The sequence below is a fragment of the Muntiacus reevesi genome, chromosome 16 (assembly GCF_963930625.1).
Source record: "Muntiacus reevesi chromosome 16, mMunRee1.1, whole genome shotgun sequence".
Classification (NCBI taxonomy): Eukaryota; Metazoa; Chordata; class Mammalia; order Artiodactyla; family Cervidae; genus Muntiacus; species Muntiacus reevesi.
The window spans coordinates 11,228,262-11,252,255 of NC_089264.1; the positions used below are offsets into that span (position 1 = coordinate 11,228,262).

Sequence of the window (23,994 nt, forward strand, 5' to 3'; positions counted from 1 at the left end):
ATCAACTATACTTCAATTTAAAAAGTGTATGTCTATATCAAAAATCTAAATTGTTGTAGAAATTATTATTTTGCTTATGCCTTTTATTATTCAAACCTAGATTCATTTACAGATGTCATTTTGTTTATTGCATAAATCAAATTTCATTTTCATCTGTAATCCAGGAGATGTATGGTGTTTGATTTTAAAAAAAGAACCCTCAAAAGACATTTCCAGCCTAACTCAATATTATAGTGCTATTCTTTTCTTAGTAATTTAGGGTGATTAAAGACTTTTTAAAGATAATAACTTCAGAAATGAATTTAGCTCCCCAAAACAGTAGAACTGCTCTAAACCTCTTAAATTCATGGTGTTTCCCTTGTTTGTTTGCTGTTGTTGTTGTTTTTACTTTATCAGATATAAGTGAAAGTCATTCAGTTGTGTCCGACTCTTTGTGACCCTATGAATTATATAGTTCATGGAATTCTCCAGGCCCAATACTGGAGTGGGTAGCCTTTCCCTTCTCCAGGGGATCTTCCCAACCCAGGAATTGAACCAGGGTCTCCTGCGTTGCAGGCGGATTCTTTACCAACTGAGCTATCAGGGAAGCCCTTTATCAGATATAAAGTCTTGCTTAAACTCACTTTAAAAGAGTAGTCAGCTATACGAATCATCTCTACAGCTACGCTAATCATCTCTGCTAATACATCTGCTACAGGCTCCAGGAGATGGTGAAGGACAGGGAAGCCTGGCGTGCTGCAGTCCAGGGGTCACAAAGATCCGACAGGACTTAGTGACTGAACGACAAACAATAGGCAGATGATAGGTCTGATCATTCTCTTTGCCCTTGTCTACAACTTTCAGATTTCCTGAAAGTCAGTGATGCCTTTTATGACCTTTGCTTTTCTAAGGCTTTTGCATGTACATAATTTATTGTATTAAATATCTTTCTGTTTTCTTTATAGAACCCCAGCTGATAAAGTATCTCATTTGCCTAGTGTCATGAGTTCTTTATCAATTACCTACTTACTATATAACACATCACCCCAAAACTCAGTGGCTTAAAGCAAGAACAATGAAGTTAAACTAGAAATCAATAAAAAATATATCTAGAAAAATCTCCAAACATTTGAAAACTAAAAGACTTTTGATTTGAGTCATAGAAGAAATTGAAACAGGAACTAGATAATATTTTTATCTAAATGAAAATGAGAACACTTCTTTGTCAAAGCTGCCAAATTTCTGAGTTACTGATAAAACACTGCTTAGAGAGAAATTCATAGTGCTAAGTGCCTGTATTAGAAGAAAAGGAATATTTGAAATCAATGACTTCAGCTTCTGTCTTGAAATACTAGAAAAAGAAGAGCACATTAAATTCAAAGTAAGCAGGAGAGTAAATAAAATGTTAAGAACAGAAATCAACAAAATAAAGCACATACAAAAAGAAAAAAAATCAATGAAAGTAAACACTAGTTCTTCGAGAGGATCAGCAAAATTGATAAATGTCTAGCCAGACCGATCAACAGAAAAAGGGAAGGACACAAATTCCCCATATCAGGAATATCAGAAGACGTACTGAAGACCTTACAGATGTTCAAATAATAATAAAGAAACATTATGAACAACTTAATGATAATAAATTTGGATATCTAGATGAAATTCATTGACATGAATGAACAATCACGGCTTATCAGGAAGAAATGGTTTCTTTTTTTTTTTTTAATTTAAAAGCAAATGTTTATTTTATGTTGAATATTGGAGTATAGCTGATTTACATTGTTATGTTAGCTTCAAGTATACAGCAAAGTGATTCAGTTATACATATACATATATTAATATCTATTCTTTTGCAGATTCTTTTTCAATAGGCTGTTAAAGAATATTGAGTAGAGTCCCCTGTGCTATATATTAGGTTCTTGTTGATTATCTCCTTTATATATAGTAGTGTGTACTTGTTCATCCCAAACTGGTGCTGTGAAAAGGAAAAAAAGAGGAATGAGTTTTTCTTTTCTTTCCTGAGAACACAGAAGATGAAGAATACAGTAAGCAGGCCTGATCACTCCTAGTTTTTAACTTCAACTGTTCCTGTAACTAAATTTGCTTTTCTGCTCCCTCACTCTGCAAGTGCTACATTTTGTACCTTTTATCCTTTGACTCTCTGCTAATTACTTCCTCTGTCTGGTGCTCACTGTTTTAGCCCTCTATTCACAGACCACTCCTACTTTGTCTCTGTTTGCATTATAGAAAGAAGGCCACAGTAAAATACACAAAAGATAATGGATCCGATTACCAGGCTACTTGATGTTTTTGAACTGTGGTGCTGGGGAAGACTCTTCACAGAGTCCCTTGGACAGCAAGGAGATCAAACCAATCAATCCTAAAGGAAATCAATCCTGGGTATTCATTGGAAGGACTGATGATGAGGCTGAAGCTGCGATAATTTGGTCACCTGATGCAAAGATCTGACTCATTAGAAAAGACCCTGATGCTGGAAAAGATTGAAGGCAGGAGGAGAAGGGGACAATAGAGGATGAGATGGTTGGATGGCATCACTGACTCAATGGACATGAGTTTGAGCAAGCTCCGGAAGATGGTGAAGGACAGGGAAGTCTGGCGTGCTTCAGTCCATTGGGTGGCAAAGAGTCGGACATGACTAAGCGACTGAGCAGCAACACCAGGCGACAGGACTGCCAGACCCAACTACTGGGCTACCTGACACCAGCCTATGACTGCTTTTGAGACAGTGCAAGAGGAAGAAGAGTACAAGATCTTTACTCCTTTGTTCCTCATCACCTACCCGTTACTGCGAGCCCTCAACGATATAATCCCCCAGATTTCTCATGGAGGCGGACACAGTTCTTGAGGCAGGAGCCTACTGTGTTCCCCCTCTGCCAGCTGAAGATTAAAGCCAGCTTTCTATTTCCTCCAAACTCTGCCTCCATGGTTTCTATTCCGCTTCAGTGGGCAGAGAAAACCAAGATTTTGACCACAACGAAACTACTAATTTATCTCTCCTCACACAGGAAGAAATGGTTAAACAGAACAGCTCTACATTTATTAAATATGTTGGATTTATAGTTTAAAACTTTCCCACAAAGGAAATCTGGAGCCTGAACAGTTTCACTGATGAATTTGACCAAATATTTAAGGAAGAAACAATAACAATTTTACATTAATTCTTCCAGAAACTTAGGCAGAGAGAATACTGCACAATTCATCCCATGAACTCAGTGTTTTTCTGATATCCACGAAAAGGCAAGAATAGGAAACTATAAACCCACATAACTCACAAAAGTAGATGCAAAATTTCGTAAGTTGTTAGCAATCTATTCCAAGGGCTTATATGAAAAATAAACATGATGGTCAAATGGGAGTTATTATAGAAATACAGGTTTTATTTCATATTTAAGAATTAATCACTGCAATTTACATGTCCACACATATTCATATATGTATGATCATCTTATTAGATGCAGAAAAAAGCATTTGACAAATATATCAGCAAATAAGAAACAGGAAACGTCCTTGACCTTAATGAGGAAAAACTGAATGCTCTATCCCAAACATCAGGAAGAAGGCAAAAATGTCCACTCTTATTATTTCTATTCAACATTGTACTGGAGATTCTATTCAGTGCAATAGGCAGCAACAAGAATATGTATATACATGCATGTGTGTGTGGGTGTTAGCCACTCAGTCATGTCCAGCTCTTTGCCACCCCATGGACTGACACCCACCAGAGACATGGAGTCCATGTTCATGGGATTCTCCAGGCAAGAGTGCTGGAGGCCTTTGCCATGCCATGCCAAGATCCTCCCAACCCAGGGATGGATCACAGGTCTCTCTGTCTGCTGCATTGGCAGGTGGTTTTTAACCACTAGTGCCACCCGGGAAGCCCATTTGTGACTAGAGGCTAGGCAATTTCTTTTTCGGTACAACAGACAAAGGATAATTCTTAAATTGGTGTGTGTTTGGATGGTGAATGGCTGAAAATTGGCACAGGAGGTCACTGACTGTGGTGGTTAAGGAAAATATTTATAAAATTTTGCTTTTAATTTCCTCCCCACCCCACCTCCATTGCCCTTGGATAATTGTTGTTTGTTCTTTATTACTAGAAATTGGCAGCAACATCCCTGACTGCTGACGTTGTTTCTGATGAATTAATAGCTAGAGAGGACAAAACCCCTGCTGAGGTGATGGAAAGATATGGATTGTCTAGGTTTTTGTTCCTTTACTACTTCCCTTTCTACACTGGTCTACAGTTGGAATTTACTTGTCCCTAAGGATTTACAGATTAAACTGGTCAGAAAATTTGCCTGATAATATGAAAAATAATATATAGCAATTGTGACATTCAGAAGCAGAATTCACTAATGTATTATTTATGTATTATTTATAGGAGATCTGCTTAAAAACATCAAACAGGATGACATTAAAAGGATACAGAGATAAATACTTGGTAAATAAAACTGAAAGAAAACTGGGGAAACCTGATCAAATAGATTTTAATGTAAAAAGATATGATAAGGGGATTATTTCTATAAAAATACAATATGACAAGATGATATACCTATCATAAACATATATCTATCTAATCCTATTGACTCTAAATATATAAAAGCTACAGCTAAACCACAGAAAGACAAATATAAATGAGCAATTTTAGTTTTTGGTTTCTAGAATACCTTTCTTCAGTTCAGTTCAGTCTCTCAGTCATGTCCAACTCCTGGCAACCCCACGAACTGCAACACACCAGGCCTCCCTGTCCATCACCAGTTCCCGGAGTTTACTCAAACTCATGTCTTTTTTCAAATGAGTCAGCTCTTTGCATCAGGTGGTCAAAGTATTGGAGTTCAGCTTCAACATCAGTCCTTCCAATGAATATTCAGGACTGATTTCCTTTAGGATTGATTGGTTGGATCTTCTTGCAGTCTAAGTGACTCTCAAGATTCTTCTTCAACACCACAGTTCAAAAGCATCAATTCTTCGGCGCTCAGCTTTCTTTATAGTCCAACCCTCACATCCATGCATGACTACTGGAAAAACCATAGCCTAAACTATATGGACCTTTGTTGGCAAAGTAATGTCTCTGCTTTTTAATATGCTGTCTAGGTTGGTCATAGCTTTCCTTCCAAGGAGTAAATGTCTTTTAATTTCATGGCTGCAGGCACCATCTGCAGTGATTTTGGAGCCCCCAAAAATAAAGTCTGACACTGTTTCCACTGTTTCCTCATCTATTTTCCATGAAGTGATGGGACCGGAATGCCATGATCTTTGTTTTCTGAATGTTGAGCTTTAAGTCAACTTTTTCACTCTCCTCTTTCACTTTCATCAAGACGCTCTTTAATTCTTCTTCACTATCATCCATAACAGTGGTGTCATCTGCATATCTGAGGTTATTGATATTCCTCCCGGCAATCTTGATTTCAGCTTGTGCTTCATCCAACCCAGCATTTCTCATGATGTACTCTGCATATAAGTTAAATAAGCAGGGTGACAATATACAGCCTTGATGTACTCTTTTTCCTATTTGGAACAAGTCTGTTGGTCCATGTCCAGTTCTCACTGTTGCTTCCTGACCTGCATACAGGTTTCTCAAAAGGAAGGTCAAGTGGTCTGGTATTCCCATCTCTTTCAGAATTTTCTACGGTTTATTGTGATCCACACAGTCAAAGGCTTTGGCATAGTCAATAAAGCAGATAGAGATGTTTTTCTGGAACCCTCTTGCTTTTTCCATGATCCAGCGGATGTTAGCAATTTGATTTCTGGTTCCTCTGCCTTTTCTAAAACTAGCTTGAATGTCTGAAAGTTCACAGTTCACATATTGCTGAAGCCTGGTTTGGAGAATTTTGAGCATTACTTTGCTAGTGTGTGAGATGAGTGCAATTGTCTGGCAGTTTCAGCATTCTTTGGTATTACCTTTCTTTGGGATTGGAATGAAAACTGACCTTTTCCAGTCCTGTGGCCACTGCTGAGTTTTCCAAATTTCCTGGCATATTGAGTGTAGCACTTTCACAGCATCATCTTTTAGGATACGAAATAGCTCAACTGGAATTCTATCACCCCCACTAGCTTTGTTTGTAATGATGCTTCCAAAGGCCCACTTGACTTCATATTCCAGGATGTCTGGCTCTAGGCAAGTGATCACACCATCATGATTATCTGGGTCATGAAGATCTCTTTTGTACAGTTCATCTATGTATTCTTGCCACCTCTTCTTAATATCTTCTGCTTCTGTTAGGTCCATACCATTTCTGTCCTTTGTTGAGCCCATCTTTGCATGAAATGTTCCCTTGGCATCTTTAATGATCTTAAAGAGATCTCTAGTCTTTCCCATTCTATTGTTTTCTTCTATTTCTTTGCATTGATTGCTGAGGAAGTCTTTCTTTCTTTCTTTCTTTTTTCATTTATTTTTATTAGTTGGAGGCTAATTACTTTATAATATTGAATCAGTTCTAATCAGATGGATGAAACTGGAGCCCATTGTACAGAAGTCTGTCTTATCTCTCCTTACTATTCTTTGGAACTCTGCATTCAGATGAGTATATCTTTCCTTTTCTCCTTTGCTTTTCACTTCTCTTCCTTTCACAGCTATTTGTAAGGCCTCCTCACATAGCCATTTTGCTTTTTTAGAAACTGATAGCACAAGTAGACCAAAAATAAACATGAATATTGAAGACTTAAAGAATACAGTGAAAAACCTTAAGCTAGTATGTATGTCTCTCTCTCTCTTTATCTATCTATCCTGCTTTACTCCATGGACATTAAATACATACTCTTTTCCATAACACATCTAACATTAAAAAAATAGATTATGTATTAGGTCACAAGAGAATAAATTCCAAAGGATCAGTCCTTTATTCTTCTACCAAAATGAAGTGAAATTAGAGATAAATAAAAAAGCAGCTAAGAAAAACTCATATGTTTTTAAACTAAATAACATATTCCTAAATAATCTTTGGCAAAGCTAGAAAAATATAAAAGAAATATAAAGATAGTTACAATTTAGTGATGAAAAGTAATAGGTAGGTAATTGCATATTGGTATAGATATATAATATTTATATATATTCATATTGTGCATTATATAGTTTCTGTATCTATATATATATATATAGATATATGTATATACATATATGTGTTTGTATATACATATATACATATACATAAACTGCTAAAGCCATACTTGGAGGAATATTGATAGTTTAAAATATTTTTGCCAGGTGTCAAGTATGATTAGTAAGCTAAATATTCAAATCAAGAAGGTAGAAATAGAACAAGAAACTGAACTCAAAGAAGAAGGTAGGAAATAAAGGCAAGAGCAGGAACAAATAAGAATGAATAGAGAATATTAACAAATTCAAAATCATATTCATCAAAAAAATTAATAAGGTGACTGGTAAATCTGATAAGAGAAAGAAAGGGTGGGGGTAAAAAGAGAAAAGATGCAAATAAACAAACTACAGAATGGAAATAGAAAATCATCACTGAAACATAAAGATTAAAAGGAAAGCAAGAAACCATTCAAATTCACCAACAAATCTGAAAACTGGATCACATGAATAAATTTTTAGAAAAATTTAAAATATCAAAAATTGGATTAAGAAAAATATGGAACTCAAATAGACCAAAAAGTATTAAATGATTGCAGTGTTAATGAAAATATTCCCCTGTTATTAAATTTTAGACCCATTTGGTTTATAGTTTAATACAGTCAAGTTATAAATAACTAGTTAATATTGTTTTATAAAAAAGTATGAAAGCTATATAATTCATTTTATTTGTAGAGATTTCATATGGTCCAATCTAATATTAGACTTGTGAATTCTGATTCAAAGTCATAAATATAATATGAGAAAATATAATTTTAGGTCTATTACCCTTATGAACCTAGAAACAAAATATAATTTAATGAAATTTAAAACATCATTTAAAAATAGTATAACATAATCAAGTACTGTTAATTTCAGTATTCAAGGATTTTTGGTGTCAGTTTGTCCTTATAATTTATCACATTAAAAATCTAAAGTAGGAATTGATAAACTACAGCCCATAGGTTAAACCCAGCCTGTAGCTTTTCATATGGTCCTTTAATATTTTTAAAGGGTTCTAAATAATGAAACAAGAAAAAAACAATTAATATATGACAGAAACTGTATGTAGTCTGTAGCCTAAAATATTTACTGTCCAGTCCTTTGCTGAAAATGTTTGTCAAACCTTGGTCTAAATAATAGAATTAATGAATATCTCAATCAACATATAAAAAAATATTTGCTACTTAAGATGTAAATTCTTGGCAATCCAGGAAGAAAAGGAGACTTTTTTAACTTAGTAAATTTTTTATATTTTAAAAAAATCTATGACAAATATTGAATATAATGAAGGAAATAATGATGTACTCACTTTTTAAAATCAAGGGCTAGAGAAAATGTTCATTATCACTGATTTACTATAATACTGGAATTCCAGGTCCAAGCCATAATGAAAGAAAAAAGACATTTAAGTATTAAAAAGGAAGAGAAAATTTCTTATTTATAGATTATATGATTATCAGGAAAAAAATCAATAGAATAGTTAATTTGAAGAAGTGAGAGCTCAATAAATTTTCTGTGTATAAATCAGTTGCATTGAACTTTTTGACAACAGACTAACCACTAAAAAATAATAAAAACTTAGGTACTATATGCAAAACTAAGGAGGAATAGAAAAAGTAGGAAGCATCCTAAACATAATCTGAATCAAACATATGTAAACATTTATAGAAAAAAATTAACTTGGAGAATTTATGCTCTTGGATGAGATGAGTTAATATTATAAAAATATCAATTATCCATAAATTAATTTATATAGTCAATGTTTTCTAAGTCTAAATGCTAGTATTTTTTTTTTTTTTTGAGGAATTCAGTAGCTTTTCTCTATATTTATTTTCCCAAGAAAATTCTCACCTTGAGTTATAGATGATACATTAGAGGATGTTCTTTGTGGTAATATTTGTGGAGCTGAAGGCCTGGAGTCACTCTGGTCCCATCACTAGGAAAGTTGAAGGTAAAATGGGAGAAATACACACCGTGGAGGCTCACGCAGGAGATATAAGTAAAGGAGAACATATAGCGACATGCAAGACTGACTTTCCAGCTGTAATGCTAAGGGGAAAACAAATGATAAAGACAACAAAAGAAAAAGTGAAATATGTAAAATAATCTCGTTTTCATAATTTCAACATATAGATACATTTGCCTCAACATGATGAAGTATGTTAAATTGATTTAAGCTGTTGGCTTTGCAATACTGGAGAGGAGGGGCTTGGGGGGACATAAGATAAGAGGGATTAAAGATGTACCTGAGTAAGAGCAGGACATTGTGCAGACCCAGGGGTGATGCTTCTGTAGCATGAACTGAGGAGATTAATTCACCCAACTTTTGGAGCCTGAGATCCAAAGAGATGAAAATCAACAGCCAAAGAAAAACACATGAAGGAACCAATGACTATAGATAGTTAACAGTCTATATAAAGTCATGGAACGAGAAGTGACTGAATTTTTCCCTCCCTTTTCTGTTTAATCCTCAGGCTCTCCCTTTGTCTGCTCTTTTACCTGAAATTATATTTATTCAACTTTCTTAAATCCTAAAATAAAAAAGGTAATCACAATTCTTTGACCCCATGCTACCCCAAGGCTGTTCTCTTCTTCTTAAAGATTCTTAGAAAAGCAGCTTTTGTCCAGTGCTCTGTTTCCACACCTCTTATTTACTCTTTGTAACTCACTAGTATATTTTATTTAATTTACTGTGTTTTAAATATTTTAACGTCACACTTAATTTATTCTTTTCCTGTATCAAATAAGAAGTTTCTTAAGGACACCTATGTATAATTCATCTTTTCAACTACTTACATATCTTAGCACAGTTTAACTGTGTGCTAATATTAACTTGAAATATTAACTATCAAAATAGTAAATGAATAAAAAAATTTAATTTAATAAATCTTAAAAGGTTCAGTTTCAGACAAAATTGAGAAGTTGGTACATTTGATTTTTAGTTTCATTTTACCTTATTTTTGTCTTTTGTCTAGTTACACCATCTGGGTTTATATGCTGGCTTGATCCCTCATGGCCTACATATGTTGAGATGAACATTGAGGAAGATATTTAGCAATGCCAAGCTTCCATTTCCTCATCTATAAAATAACAAATGCAGAGTATCTATCACATAGGGCTGTTATGAAAAATTAATAAAATAATACTTTTATGTAGTTATCTAGCCCATCATCTGTGAGAGCACAAAAATAATTGCAAGTACCATTATTAAATAAATACATAGCAGTTCCTCCAGTCCTCTTCCTACCTTCTTTCTTCTTGTCCTCTACTTCCTCCCCATCAAAATTGGAGATTATCACCTTACAGTTATTTAAATCATGAGACAAGCATATCAAACTTCATCCCAGCTTCCTTGGAATGTCAGTACTGGCATCTGGATTGTGAACTGACAGACCAGACTGGGGACAGCAAGGATTAGAGCCAGAAAAGATCTATCAAGGCAGTCAGTAAATTGTCTTTACAGAGTCAGAAGGGTGAACACTTGGAGTAGAGATGCTTTTTGTAGAAAACAGGCAGATGTTTTCCCAGGAAGTAGAGCATGGCATTGAAAGAATATGAAATACAAGGTATACTGAAGTTTAGACACAGTATTTATTTATGCTGTGTCGACTTAAATAGTCACAACCTAAAAGTTGAGAGTTCTGCTTTACTTGGTGGGACTTTCTAGGACTTGAAGCCTGGGAGACAACATCTCAAGTAACCCTGGGAGAACTGCTCCAATGAGGTGAGGGGAGAAACCAGGCTATATAGAAGTTTTGCAAAAAAGGACAGCTAGTCTGAACATCAAAAGATTATTGTGATTTAAAGGAAACTAGATATCTCAAGTTAAGGAATTTAGTGGTTTTCTATGTGTGGGAAGATGCAAAGAGTCTGGGCTTACTGAAATCATCCCTTTCATATGTATCTCAGCTATTTGGGGCCAGTGTTCTGTGTGGCTCATTGCCCGAGCTCCCTTGAGGCTCACTGTGGGGAGTGGCTGCAGTCTGAAGGTTGCTTGATCACAGGTATTCTTATTCCTGAGTGCCTTTAGGGCTCAGGAGCTTATACTGGAGGGATACAATCGCTGATGACTATGACATCCTTGTTTACTGGAAATACTCCATTTCTCAACTGGAATCTGGAGGATTGATTTAACGTCCCATGATGACTGGATATGCACAAGGGTGCAGGATTGGGGCAAATCCATCCTAGAGAGAGACTGAGGCATATGCATTGTAAAGGAACACAGTATAGATTCTTCCTTCTGCTTTCTTACCAATGACATAATATAAGGACATATCTTTCCACATGAAGTCAATGTCTTTCAGGTGAAGTTGACCTACTCCTAGTTCCAGGAGAAGGGTAGACTGAGGTAAAAGTAATCCCATTTCTTTTTATGTTTCTAGTGTGAATATGAAGTAATGCATGGTATTTTACTGGCTTAGCATAAGGGTCTGGCTCAGTATTGACCTAAGACTTTCTCTGTGCTCATAAGAGGTAAGTGATGGCTTGCTGGGGGTTTGGAGGGAGAGGTTTCCTCATTCTTTTTTTGATTTGGTGCCAGAAACCAGCCCACTCTACAATCTAGGATGATGTTTTGTGGGATGTGAATCCTAGAGGTGCTACAGCCATTTTATTTTTCTGTTGAGAAGTCAACTATAGCAGAGAATGATCACCAAAACCAGTTTCCCATTCCTCCTAGGGGACTACATACCCTCTGTCCTTAGGGATATCATCTATCCATGTGACTAAACTACAGTGACTGCAATGTAAACTGAGGTGTTTGTGTCACTTCTGAGGAAAATGATCAAAAGTAGGTATCCTCCGCTGTGCTCTCTTTTGCCTGACTGTAGAGAACTCCGAGGACTCAGAAGAGAGTGGAACCACACTTTGGGAAGAACCTTGGTCCCTCAGTGACAACATAGAAGGAGGTTCGATCAGAAACATTCACATTAGATGATGACGTGATCAGGAATTTAATATTTCCTCTGTAAAGTCACTAAGAACTCAGAACTTACTAATTGCAACTCTGAACTAAACTATTTGCCTTAGAATTAAGCCAATGCAAGCTGACAGAGAGGCAATGGAAAAGCAACTAGGTCCTTGATAATACCTTTGAGCTATTGAAGCTAACAATACCTAAAACTCAAATTATCCTGAATCTTCCAGTAATGGGAACAAATAAACTGTCATTACTGTTCATAGTGTATGTTCAGCTTTCAGTTACTTTTAACTGAAAGTTAATTTCATGAGATTAAGACAAAAGCCAATCCATGGACACAGTTTATAAGACTAAGCAGAGCCACAAAGAATAAGGCAAAGAAATATACTAGACAGAATTATAATAGGATGCAACGTGAGCAGGGTTCTAGCAGTGAAGTATTGTAATATAGCCAATTTGATGCAGAACTGCCAAGCTATGAATCTCTGGATCTTTTTATTACTTTTTGCCCTTGGGCCAAAGTCATCCAATGATTGGGTTAGAGCTGAGCCTATAGGTGAAGGTTAAGCAGCTCTAGGTATAGGGAGGTTCGTAAGCAGGAAACCAGCTCCCCATTACACCAGGCACAGAAATCAGGAACTGGCTGGCCTGCAACTGAAAGAAGTCTACTTCAAGTAGCTGATAAGGATAGAGCATCCTTTATAATGTTTGTTCTGCACTATGCAAGCATGCATACTCTCATGCTAGTGAAAAGCTAAACTGCAGATCTCTGCCAGGCCACCCTCTTAGTCCCTTATAGTTATCCTTTATAGATTCTTTCCTATACTGGTAATTGTGACTATTTTACTCTCTCTCTCTCTGATATTCTGCATATATTTTCTGATACATTTGATTTTTTCATTAGTATAGTCTATTTTTTAATATATAAGTGTCATCCTATATACTGGTATGCATATCTCTGCTTCCAGTATCACCTTGGCCTCTAGTAATACTACCTATAGGTCTTCCGGGTAGCTCAGTGGTAAAGAACCCTCTTGCCGATGCAGGAGATATAGGAGATGCAGGCTCTAACCCTGGGTCAGAAAGATTCACTGAAGGAGGAAATGGCAACCCACTCCAGTATTCTTTCCTGGAAAATCCCATGGACTGAGGAGCCCGGCAGGTTACAGTCTATAGGGTTGCAAAGAGTTGCACACCCCTGCACGACTGAGCAGAGAGCACACACAGAACATCACACGATACTAGTTGTGAGAAACTGTGTCCTTCTGATGCATGCTTTGTATTATTAAAAATGTCATTAATATTATATTAGTATCTTTCATTAATAGTGAAAAAATCTTGCCTATTTCAGGTAATCCCTAAGGACAGCACTTTTTGCATATTCAAGGAGAATGGGTCAACAGTAGTGAAGATATTTTATCAATAAACAGTGTAATTTATCTGAGAGAATTAGATCACATTTTAAATTCTATTCTAAAACCTAGCAGAAATGGTTTATCTTCTTGGGTCTATTGTTTTATCTGTAAATTATGATAAATTTTAGGGTTCTTTATTTTATTTGTGTTATCTGTGATTCTAGTAGCTCAGCATGTTTTTATAATTGCAACTGCAAGTAATCAAGATAATAGCCCTTTACTGTGGTCCTAAGGAAGGACTGGAAAGGATCCAAATTTAAACTATTTTACAGTTAATCATGAAGAGAATGAGGAGATAAAATCGATCTCCAACCAGGAAAATATTTGAAGCTCAGTAAAGCAGGATTTCACACAGTCATCTGAATTTGCTGAATGCAAGTATAGAAATAGAATTCAAACAATAGCCCAGGCTACCTTTCAGTAAGTGAAGCAATATCTTTTGAGGATCTACCTGTAACTAGTTTTATTCTTGGACCCCTGGTAAACTGGCAGATATTAGATGCAATCTCTCCCCTCAGGCAACTTATAACATAATAGATTTATTAAAGATATAGTGCTCCTACTGGGAAAAAACCCACAATATAATCAAATGAAAAATTACAACAATCATAAAAGAAATGAATCTTTTTAGATAAAGCATAGACTCTCCAGGAAACTGAGGGGCTCATTTTTCTTATTAGAATTATATAGCTTTCTGCACTTACAGAATCTGGACAGTGTGAGTTCAGGGGGTTGCCATGAATCAGGTATCATTCTACACCCTACCAAGGCAATGAGCTTAACTATAATGAAAAGAAAAGTTTTCACACATTGAAATGATTACATGATAGTAGGTAGTTTTCTAGATATTTTACTGAATAGACAATTGTTTAAGCAAGTTTGTATATTGCTTTTGTATATAATAGTAAAGAATATTTCATTCACAAGACTTTTTTGTATTGAAGGACTAAAATCCCAGATGGATATCTAAATAGATTTTCAGTAGAAGAACAATATATTCTGTTGTACTATAATGGATTCGAATATGACCTGAATATGACCTTGGCTAAAAGCTGTTAAAATAAAAGAGCTGTGGTGGAGGAAATCTTAAACTTAGTCTTAAGTAACGAAAAGCAGTTCATTATTCAGCCCAACAAATTAAAGGAAAATCCTATTCTATTTTGTATTATTTTTGAATTCCCAGGTAAAGATCTTAAAGACTGAAACAAATCTTTTTAGAACACTTTCCAAATACGTGTCTGATACATGGAATTTTGACAGCAAAAACTTGATCTTTAGGCCAAATGAAAACCTTGATCTACATTGACTCATGCACTTGTCTTCAACTAGTATAAACAGCATTGTAAATCATATCATATGTGATGAAATGGATTTCAATATTGCAGTTTTTCAATTTTTCCTTACATAAATAGAAAAGTTAGAGATTTAAGAAATAAGCTGCAAACAAGTAAGCTCCACTAAGATTTTGGAATATCAGTATATTACATTGCTGAGTTTAGATTTCCTTAATGAGAGAGAATATTTTACAATTTGCTGAAGAGTTCTATTATCCATTAATTTGCTAAGATAGTGGCCTTACTGCTTGTGAACACCGCCTAGTTTAAAGAATAGAACAGTATGAGTGTAAGAATATTTGTTCAGAACGGGAGAAATTCTGCATTCTAAAGGAAAGGGCTACTTGGTTAACTTGAAGTAACTAACTTCAGTATGGTAGCTCTTTCCCCACATTGAAGCAAAACATTTACTTCCCCATACATTTAGCTGAAGAAACAGCAAACTCCAATTTTTCTTAAAAGGAACTATCAGTTATCGCTATTTCTATTTTTGTTATACTTCATCCTTTGAAGGATGGTGTGTGCCTCCAAAATTCACACATTGAAGCCCTACACCCCATATAATAGTGTTTGAAAGTGAGAGGTAATTAGCCTATAGAGATGGAGCCTCTTATCTTGTTTATAAGTCACCACTTTATGGGATTTTGTCATAGGAACCAGAGCTGACAAAAACATAGGGTACCCAGAGATAGCCTGTTACTCACACTGAGCCCATGGTCTTCTGTTAAACATAACCCCACAGACAACCAACATCCGAGAAGTGTGACAATGGTGAAGTAAGATAAAACCAAAACCAGTTCATAATCATATTTGAGCACAGATACACACATCACTAAAAAAACTACAAAATGATTGATTTTTTTCTCTCTCCCAGTTGACAAGAGTGACTGTGAGTTTTAAAATGTTAAACTTGTTACAGTGTTAGCCTCACCATCTGGCTTCTGAGATAAGATATCCACTCACAGAATAACTTTCTTTCTGACATTTTCCTTAAACCTGCCCCCAAATCACCTACCACAAGCCCAAATCCTACAATAAGTTCCTTCTACCACTTCCTACTGAGGAGCCCCATGGTTTACAATGTCTTCTCTGCTGCAAAAAATATCAATAAACCAAGTTTATTTAACTACAGTTGTGCTCTTGGTGGTCTCTGACTAATGGGCCCCAATATTATCCAGTTAGTAACGTAGTAAGTATATTTCATTTTTCAGGACATCATTATCTTTGACTAACTATATACAATCTAAATGGTTTGAAACCCAGGTACTACTTTCAGATTCAAGAAATCCAAACCTCAGAGGCTGTAATCATCTGGTTTGCTTTTCCAGCTAGCATCACTATATCTCTGGCCTGTTACATGTCAGTTGTTCTCTCTGAGCCACTAATAGACAGTCTCCTTTCTAAGCATTAGACAATGAAATTAAAAAAAACAAAAACAAAAACAAAAAACTTCTTAAAAAGATGCATTTGGAATTTCATTAACTAACAAGTAACGCATAGCTTCAAAATAGATGAAAATAATAAAGGGAACCCCTCACTGTGCCATTTAAAAATATTCATATATTCAAGTGCAAATACTTTAGGATATTTTACATACTCAACTAGGGCCCACAGTCTGATGCTCAATGAATGTAACTTTTCACATGTTGTAAATCTTTAACAGTCTTGATTAATGTTAGGTGAGTTAATAACACAGAAATCAAGTGATGTTTTCATACCACTTGATGGTGTTAACTCTGAACAACATAAAGAGCCTAAATCCTGCCCTGCCAATCACTCATAATTCAATCCCACCTGATCTCCAAATAGTTACAAAGAACACAAGCAGAATAGAGATCAAATGGCCTTTTAACTCATATCTGAAAGGATATCAATGTGTAGATTTCTGGTAAAGGATTAATGGACACATAGAATATACACAGAGAGTCTAAGCTTAAAGCCTGAGGGGATTTCTGCATTACTGTTAAATATTAACAATGGGACCAGCAAGTCCAGATGTGTGTCAGTAGTAGAAAAAATTGAAAAAAAAGGAATGAGGTGGGGGAGAAGAGAGGTGGGGGCAGGGAGGGAGAGAGAGAGAGAGACAAGATAGATACATAGACAGAGAGAGATACCAAGGACCTGTGAAGACCTTATGTTCATTTCTGGGTAATACACTGTGCCAGAAAAAGCTCACGAGGCACAGTAGCCCAGTTTGGGGGCTTACTTACATCCTCTCCATCAGATTAGCACCTCTTTTTACCCTTAGACATACAAGAACTTTAAAGACAAGATCACCTGTGTTCAGATCCCAGCTCTACCTTTTATGAGCTGTGGGGCTTTGGATAAGTTGCTTAGCCTTTCTAAACTCTTTCCTCATGCATGGTTTTGGATAATAAAATTATCCACCTCATCGGGCTTTTGTGAGGATTAAATCAATGAGCATGCATAAAGTATACCTAAAATGATGCCTGATATATATAGTAAGGCCCCTGTATTAGATTTTACTTATATTATTAGTAACAGAAACCTAGAATGTGAGCCAGGTATGAGAGAAAGGCTGACAACTCACATCTCTCCTACACTCACCGGGTTTTAGAATCCAGCCTATGATTCCCTCACTGGGATAAGATACCAAGGTGATTCTGTTCTAGTCCTCTTAAATCCACTCCCCTAAAATCTACAACAGCCTGTTTTGTAGATATTCCCAGGAAAAGAGGGATAGAAAGTTCTGTTTTTGCCTCAGAAATGTGTCTGAACAAACATTAATTAGGTTATCTCTAAGTTTTCAGCATATACTAGATTGAAAAATCATTCCCTAATATGTTATAAATTTCAAAATGTGCCTAATCACATTGTTCAACCCCATTCACTAGGGAAGGTTTTTCAATGTGTCCAAATGGTGGCTTAGTTTAAATGTAATGCCAGACAAATAAAAGTGCCACAAACTAGAGTCCTTTTTATTACAATTTCACAGAAAAAAAAAATTAAATTTTAGCTAATTCATATTTTAAATTCATAAAAAGAAATTAAAATCTAAATTCTAAAATTATCTTCCCTTCAATTTTTCTCATTCTCAGCAAAGTGAAAGTGTTAGTCACTCAGTTGTGTCCAACTCTTTGTGACTCCATGGACTGTGGCCTACCAGGTTCCTCTGTCCATGGAATTCTCCGGGCAAGAATACTAGAATGGGTAGCCATTCCTTCTCCAACCCAGGGATCAAATCCAGGTCTTTTACATTGCAGGCAGATTCTTTATCATCTGAGCCACCAGGGAAGCTCAGCAAACAGGTTCTACTTTAGGAACTTAGTAAAATGTTAATTTGCTTTTTGATAACTCCAAAGTCATCAACCAGCATCCGTAACATTTCTGAGGTTGGATGAATTCAACCCCAAATTTCACATTATTCCATTTTGGATTATCTGAATAGCTAACAGAAACTAAAAGACTATCAGAAAACTAGTCCTCTACCAAAAAAACTCATGATAAAAAAAATGCATTTAAAATGAAATAATTTCTCAAGAGAAATTATTTTAAACAAAATGGTGGCATCAACCAGGAATTAAACTCTATTGGCTTATATCAAAATACAAAATGTACTATCCCTCATAGCAGAAAGATCTATGATGCTTCTGGGTCTAAGCCTTGTCATCAAGCCTTACTCTCCTTTTTTTCATCTCCTGGGCTCTCTATTCTTGCAAACAGATTCATCATCTAAAAAATCAATAATCAGAAACCTCAATTAGAATTGGGAGTCAGTAAGAGAAGCTCTCATATCCAGGGAGGGCTGTGGAGTCCAACAGGAAGAAGAAATATGTCTCTTCTTAAGGGCTCACAACCAATGAAAAACATGGACACTTTGTTAACCTTAGTTCTCCAGACTTCCTTTTCTCCCTCTATAAAAGCATTCTCCTTCCCTTGCCAGGGGACTTGCACAAGGCTACCCACAGTTACACACCCTGAATTGCAATTCTCTAATGATCCCAGATGAATCTGTCTTTGCTGGTGAAATATCTGTCAGTCTATTTAAGTCACAATTCACAAGCAGGCCATGTGTTGATGGTCACCATCAACATGGTGGTCCTCAGAATCTTCAAGTTTACAAAATTCTTCAACATAGTATTTCCAGCAGAAAGAGATTTGTTCTTGAGATCTTACAAAAATAAAAATCTTAAGATTTAGCCTTGTTGCACTGATATATCACATGCTTATCAAAGAGCAGAAATGTGATATTTTCTAGCAAGATAGAGGATACAGAAAAGATAAAAAAGAAGATCTTCTCAGTTTAACATTATCCAGGGTCTCAATTTATGAATATTAGTTGTCAAAAATTAATAGCAAATACATATAAAGGGAAAATTAGGGAAAATTCTATTAAATAATGAATTTACTGCTATATGTTTTCACCATGTATAATCCAAAACTCCATACTTTTCCTGTTGAACCTTCATACTCTCTACCTCCAGTGGCCAATGAGAATTAAAATGGCTTCTGCCATGGACTTTGTTCTCAAATCTCATGGTAGCCTAAGCCCTTTGCTCAGCTCTTGGCATTTTTCAGTTTCCGATAATGTTAGAAGCTAAATTTGAAGCTGTGACCTCTATCTTATGTTAGTCCTCAAACATTGCCTCTCCTCTTTTTATAAACTTATTCTTGAAGAATCATAAAGTCCTTTTTCCCTCTGTATTTCTGGCTATAGTGAGACCTGATTTTCAATAAAGAATGAAATCCTGCTCTTAGTCTCCAGAACTGGAAGGGAGGAGAAAAGATAAGAAAATGAAAGGGAAACCCACATATAATCACTGAAAAGAAAAAGCTATACACTCTGAGACTTCCAATCTCATTCCACATATCAATTCCAGGAATTAACAATACTGATACTGAGAGGGTAACAGGCAGGAAGGCCAAGGGTCTCCAAACAGAGGAAATAGGCTGCAAGTGCCAGACATTTTTATCTCTCTTAAGCGGCAGGAGGAAACAAACTAGCGATATTTTTTTCTTCTCTATACAAATTTAAAAGGAGGTTTCTCTTAAAATGCTATGTTGCCATGACACCGGGTTTTACCTGAAGCTAACTATTCTCAAACCTTGAGTTAACCAATACATTTTTTTATGGAAATGTTTATCGTAAAGTTATGTTAATTTACCCCAGACTCTGTAAATTCCGTCAAATGGCCCAACCTACTTACTCAGGTATTGCTCCCCTAATCTATGTAAACGAAACTATTTGTTGGTAATCTGCCCTTCTACAAGATTCAAGTCAATTGTTTTATGGCCAGGAATGAATTATCTGGTGCTATTCTAAATTCTAAGACATTCCTTTCTTTTCATTAACAGACTGTGAGTGACTATATAACTCACAGCTAAAGACTAGGAGGTGGGTATTCTTTCTGCCCCCTTCTGATGCCTATGTCAGAAGCTTTCTCTATCTCCTTTATACTTTAATAAAACTTTATTACACAAAGGCTCTGAGCGATCTAGCCTCGTCTCTGGCCCCGGATTGAATTCGTCTCCTCCAGAGGCCAAGAATCCCAGCGTCTTATCATTCAGCAACAACCTTTCAATACAAAAAAAATTTTTTATCCTTAAAGTTTGTTAGAGATTTCTCTGTACTGGACAAAAGAAAAAAGATTTTTTAAGTGTTTTATGATGAGTTTAGTCAGTCACTAGCAAGAACCTTTCCTTTTCCTTGTTTCCAACAGTTAGAACTGGACATGGAACAACAGACTGGTTCCAAATAGGAAAAGGAGTATGTCAAGGCTGTATATTGTTGCCCTGCTTATTTAACTTATATGCAGAGTACGTCATGAGAAACACTGGGATGAATGAAGCACAAGCTAGAATCAAGATTTCTGGGAGAAATATCAATAACCTGAGATACGCAGATCATATCATCCTTATGACAGAAAGTGAAGAAAAACTAAAGAGCCTCTTGATGAAAGTGAAAGAGAAGAGTGAAAAGTTGGCTTAAAACTCAACATTCAGAAAACTAAGATCATGGCATCTGGTCCCATCACTTCATGGCAAATAGATGGGGAAAATATGGAAACAGTGACAGACATTATTTTCTTGGGCTCCAAAATCACTGCAGATGGTGACTGCAGCCATGAAATTAAAAGACACTTGCTCCTGGGAAGAAAAGTTATGACCACCTTAGACAGCATATTGAAAAGCAGAGACATTACTTTGTCAACAAAGGTCCATCTAGTCAAGGGTATGGTTTTTCCAGTAGTCATGGATGGATGTGAGAGTTAGACTATAAAGAAAGCTGAGCGTTGAAGAACTGATGCTTTTGAACTGTGATGTTGGAAAAGACTCTTTAGAGTCCTTTGGACTGCAAGGAGATGCAACCAGTCCATCCTAAAGGAAATCAGTCTTGAGTGTTCATTGGAAGGACTGATGCTGAAGCTGAAACTCCAATACTTTGGTCACCTGATGCAAAGAGTTGACTCATTGGAAAAGACCCTAATGCTGGGAAAGACTGAAGGCAGGAGGAGAAGGGGACGACAGAGGATGAGATGGTTGGATGGTATCACTGACTCAATGGACATGAGTTTGAGTAAACTCTGGGAGTTGGTGATAGATAGGGAGGCCTGGCGTGCTGCGATTCATGGGGTCGCAAAGAATCAAACACGACTGAGTGACTGAACTGAACTGAACTGAGAGTCCTTAAAGAAGGGCAAGAAAATATTTGTATCTGTTCAGCCTGCCATCCCTTTTCTCCCATTAAGGTCTCCAATAACCCTGCTCTGCAGCCCACAAACACTAGATGTTATGTTTCTCTAAAGTCTTTGATCTCCTTGTACAATAGTTTACTCCCAAATGCTGGCCTCTGTGTATCTCCACACTTGAGACTGAGAAGGTAGAAAATATGATTTGCCTAGATGTTTAGTTTGGTAGTATTAGAACGTTCAAATCACAAGCATGGGGTTTTGTGCAAGTAGCAAGTTCCTCTTTGTGATTGTAGCTTAAAGAGTGACCAGGGTGAGAGTACTGAGTCTGATAAAGTATGTTAAGGATGCATTTATGGTACCTGTGCCATGCTATCTAGGTTTTACTCTATAGAGAATGGAGAGATTCCAGAAGTGAAAGATGTGATACTTGTATTACATCCAGCACTAAGAAAAAATATATTTTAAATTTATTAAATATTTATGTCTCTGATTTGGCATTGTAACCAGTTTAAAAGAATATCTGAGTAATAGAAGTACCTTCTTTCAGAGTTAGCTTTTTGCATTTAATACCAAAGCCAACTGGAGATAGGAAATTACTCTCATTTGAGCCACTTTGTTCTATGATGCAAGTCTCTCAATACCATATTGGTAATATTTGCAAAAAATTCTGAGAATATTACTTAACTCCAAGAGTCAATCCCTGAGAAAGTATCATCAAACTTTGCTGATATTCAACCAATTAAATGTGTGATTAAAATCACTGAGCGTTTAAATCACTGTGCCAACAACACAGATCCAGAGTGTCTTTTTGAAATGACCCTGCATTCACAGGCTCTACTACATCACTTTACAATATGCATCACCAAGAGCAGTATTGAAGCTTCTTTGAAGACAAGAAAGAGAAATCCAAACATGAACAGTGTCCTGATCCACTTGGGCTTCTACAACAAAATGCCACCGCCTAGTGGCTAGCAAACAACAGAAAGTTATTTCTCAATATCCTGGAGGATGGAAATCCAAGCCCAGTGAGGGACCTCTTCTGAGTCTAAGGCTTCTTCTTGTTGTATCCTTAGATGGCAAAAGGGGAAGAGGGATCTTTCTGGAACCTCTTATATAAGGGCACCAATTCCATTCAAGAAGGCTCTGCCCTCATGACCTAATCACCCCCAAAGGCTCTGTTTCCTAATACTATCACCATGAGAGGTTAGGATTTCAATATATTAATTTGGGAGAGACTAGGAGGCACAAACATTCAGACCATAGCAAAGAGGAAATTTACTGAAGAGACATGGGGGAAATGCATAAGGAGCCTTGTGGAAGTGACCTGTCAAGGCCTGAAGGAGCCACTCTTTCCAGCTGTCTGGAGTCATTTCTCATTGCTCCTTTCTTGGTATGTCTCTTACTTCTTACTCCAAACTGGTTTAGCATTTCTCACAAAATATCACATGGCCTACAACAGCCAGTGTTGCTCTAAATCACATTGTCTGGATGCCTTGTTTCAAACTGGCATGGAAAACTCTGACTGATCACTGGTCATTCATTGCCATGTTGTGCTTGGATTCTCATCCTTCCTGGTCATGTTTCTCACAAAGCTGACTAGGATCCACTGTACATCACACAATGTTGGCATGGGGAGTTCCCAACAAAGGCGAGGATGTAGGGAATTGCCTCCTAAAGTGGTTGACTTTTTTTTTTTTTAATTAGTGATAACAATGAATAGGCTGTAAAGGTTATTTTAGTTTTGATCTAGCTGAGTGCCAGACTCAGCTATGTTCAAGATTAATAAATGTAACTTTGAATTGGTCACAATTTTTTCCTTCCCTATTTCCAAACACAAGCAAAGTGGCTGAAATCAAGAGGATGAGAGTCACTGATAAGTCATTTAATTTAAAAGTTCTAATAACTTTTAACTTGGAGTTATATAAATTCTTATCTCATTATTTTGAATAATTATTTTGTCAAATAACCCATACTTTAAATTTACAAAGTTGTTATCAACTGTGATAAATATGATAAATTTATAAAGAAATGAGGTTCCTTGAAAGAACAAAAACAGACATCACCATGGTACCAGATTTTTACACACTCACTAATAGTTCTTCTATGTGGGAAAGAATCATGTTTTGAATAAGAGAAGTAACTTCAGTTGTTGTGTTCAAAGCCACTAAAAGGAAAAACTGAACACAATAGTTATACACAAAAAAATATTTTTCTCTCCTTTCTCGCCTTTGATTCATATTCATATAAATAACTGGATAGTTGAAGAAGGAAAACACTGTCATAATAGAGGAAAATAAGATTCTGCATGCTTTATTGACAGCTATTTCTTTCTCCCTTCATAGGGAAAAAGTAAACATGAAAAAATATAAATGAGAAATTCTTAACAGAATTAGGTTGTTTTTTAAATAAGATCACTCCTAGAATTTTTCTCCATGTTGCTCCAGGCAACATGCCAAATACTTTACATATGTGCTCATGGTTCATTTTAAGAACAACACTTTGGGAGTTGTTCTCTTATTCATCTCACATTCTACAAATGAGGAAACTGAGGCACATAGAGATGAATTAGCAAATAATAAATTGTGGAACCTGGAAAAGG

General features: G+C 36.1%; 1 long non-coding RNA gene across 2 annotated transcripts; it reads right to left on the reverse strand.

Annotated features, from left to right (window-relative positions):
• Positions 1–1,779: 1,779 nt before the first annotated feature.
• On the reverse strand, positions 1,780–9,176 carry LOC136148020 (uncharacterized). 2 transcript variants are annotated; one of them, XR_010659428.1, is made up of 3 exons: positions 8,924–9,176; positions 8,382–8,435; positions 1,780–1,951 (listed from the first exon to the last, which is right to left on the reverse strand). It is a non-coding gene; the product is annotated as an uncharacterized lncRNA (long non-coding RNA). The 2 variants fall into 2 exon arrangements; XR_010659427.1 differs by lacking the exon at positions 1,780–1,951 and adding an exon at positions 4,208–6,615.
• Positions 9,177–23,994: the final 14,818 nt, after the last annotated feature.